Source organism: Corvus brachyrhynchos, unplaced genomic scaffold, assembly GCF_000691975.1.
Source record: "Corvus brachyrhynchos isolate BGI_N302 unplaced genomic scaffold, ASM69197v1 scaffold114, whole genome shotgun sequence".
Classification (NCBI taxonomy): domain Eukaryota; kingdom Metazoa; phylum Chordata; class Aves; order Passeriformes; family Corvidae; genus Corvus; species Corvus brachyrhynchos.
In genome coordinates this window covers 8598243-8600635 of record NW_008238337.1, presented here as the reverse complement: position 1 = coordinate 8600635, position 2393 = coordinate 8598243, and the positions used below count along the sequence as shown (strand labels likewise).

General features: G+C 46.5%; 1 protein-coding gene across 4 annotated transcripts in view; it reads right to left on the bottom strand.

Moving 5' to 3' along the window:
* Nucleotides 1–2393, bottom strand: part of HIC2 (hypermethylated in cancer 2) — a 49422-nt gene that overhangs the window by 43812 nt on the left and 3217 nt on the right. For all 4 annotated transcript variants that reach the window (XM_017734978.1, XM_017734977.1, XM_017734976.1 and 1 more), the window contains exon 2: nucleotides 310–313. The gene's annotated coding sequence lies outside the window, so the exon portion shown is untranslated. The remainder of the gene's footprint in view (nucleotides 1–309; nucleotides 314–2393) is intronic.

The following is a 2393-nucleotide window of genomic DNA, read 5'->3' as shown; positions in this document are numbered from 1 at the left end:
CAGCGAGGGAGCAGCACGAGTGCGGCCTCCAGCGCCGGCTGCCCTGCTGGGCCGGCACGCTGGGGAGGAGGCTCTCAGCCTCCTCAGGAATGCGGGATGGCCGCAGGCCTCAGCAGTGTTTTCCAAAGAGGTGCTTACGTTTGTTTCTCTTAGGGTCCAGCAAGCCTGTGGTTTTTTGTTGTTGGGGGTGGTGATGGGGAATGAAGGAGAGTTGCCTTCTTGGGGTTTTAAAAAATACATTACAAGACAACAGGGAGCAGGGACCAAAGATATTTCTTCACCTGAGGAAAATCCAGTTTTATCAGCTACCTTCCTACCTTTCGAGCTGTAAGACACCATGGGCAGCTTTCTGCCTACTTCTCTGCAGCCAGGCATCCTAAATGCTTTGTGAGCCTGACACGTGGCCAGCCAGGGGGTCTACAGCAACTTGCCTCCTGTCTGGGGCTGCGTTTCATTTCCTCAGCAGAGTAAGACCAATGGCCCTCTATCCTGCTCACCTCAGGCACATTTCCATAAGCTCTGCCCTCCACAGCTGCTGCTAAGGCAGTGCTGTAGCTGTTTCTGGTTTTGTCTACACTGGAGCAACTGGGACTGATTGCTTAGTGCTGGTAGCAAGAACAAAAATCAAATGGCGTAGGCACACTCAGAATGCTTATAATTGTGTTCCTCAGAGGGAGCACAGCAAAGAGATGGCATTAACAGGCCTTTCCACTTCTCTGGCAAAAGAGGTTGAAATTTGGAAGATGCTCAGAATAAATAACACCCTGATAGTTCAGAAAAAAAATCTCCCAGAAATTAATTTCCTCCTGGGTTACCAATAAAAGATGGGATGTTCACAACACGATGAGTAGTGTCCAAAACAATGGTCTAATAATTACTTGGATCTACTTGCTGTGCTTAGTGCTAAGAGATATGACAGAAAACTTAACTGTGTTTTGATACCAAATAACATAAATCCGGACACCACGCCAACAATTTTAGACAAGGAACCAGGAACCCTAACAAGAGAGATTAGGGAATTCATTTCTTCCCCAGCCACACCAGGAAATTTTACACCTCTGTATGAATAATGTTTTCATAGCAAATCCAGGCATCAGTTCTAGCAAGTACCTCTCTCTAAACTCTAGCCCAAAAGAATCACTTTGGAAAAGGTCATACCACCTTCTGTTCCCAGAATTAAGTTAATTAGCACTTGTCCCTCTCTGTATAAGGTCAGGGATCCTCCCACAAAGGAGGTACACAACCAGATTGTTAAAAGATGTACATATGCCCTCTTAAGCAAACAGGCTTCTTTGTAGCATCACTAAGATTCCCTCTGGTCATCCCTGTAGAGCTCCCAATTGGAAGGGAAGCAGGCTGGGAGATTAGTGTAACCAGTGCTTCGCCAGGTACAAGGAGCACACTGCAGGCCAATAGGAGTGCTGGTATTTTAGTACTAGGTGGTGATCTCTCTCCATCTGGATGACTTTTATTAGGTTCAGCATCAGCCTTCATGTAGAATGAAGTATCTGAACTATGGGAATGTTTTCTCATTAGAGTTGAAAGATTTCCAATGCATTTTCCCCTCTGACACACTTTGTCTCTTCTTATTCCATCCAGGTATTTGTGCTATATATATTATGGAAGTATTTCACTTCCCCTCCATGTGACCACCTACGTGCATTGACAAAAAGCAAATCCAGGTAAGACCTGCTATCAGTTATATCTGGGTGCAACTGAAGTTTGATCAGCAATGAAGGTCAACACACGGTTCTGTATTTTCTGTCCACAAAAATGTTACACAGTGCACTTACTGAAAGAGGTTTAAAAATAGCCTAGCCCACACAGTTCTTGGGCACAGAAATATTGTCAAAGGTTGCCTGCCACAGAACTCAATTGCTGATTTACAGCAGTAGTTTAGGGACAGAAACCCAGAAACCCAAGTGTTTAATTACCAACATGCCCCATTCTAATCTAACTTTAACACAGCACAAACTATGTAGGATGGCAACCTCCCCTTTCTGTCAGCCAGCCATGACTGCTTGCTCTGAGCACAGCCTCGAACCTGCTAAGCAAGAAAGGAGTACACCAAGAAGGACAGGCTCCAGTTCCCCGGAGAGAGCACTCCTGTGCAGGCCCATAAAAAAAGGGTTCAGAGACTATTTGTGTCAACTCCCTAAACCACAAACCACTACTAGCCCTCCCTCTGAAGCACTTGCATGCTGCTCCTTGCAAAGCTGGAGCAAGATATGCTGGCATCCAGATCACTGCCTTTGGGGGCCCACCCATCCCTCTTGGTCTCCTTCCATCCCTTATCACAGACTTGCAGACCCTCTCCCTGGGCAGCAGCAGAAACTGGGGTGTATTTGCCTCCAGGTTTGGCACCCTTCTGTTCCACCATCGCCCTGCTCTTC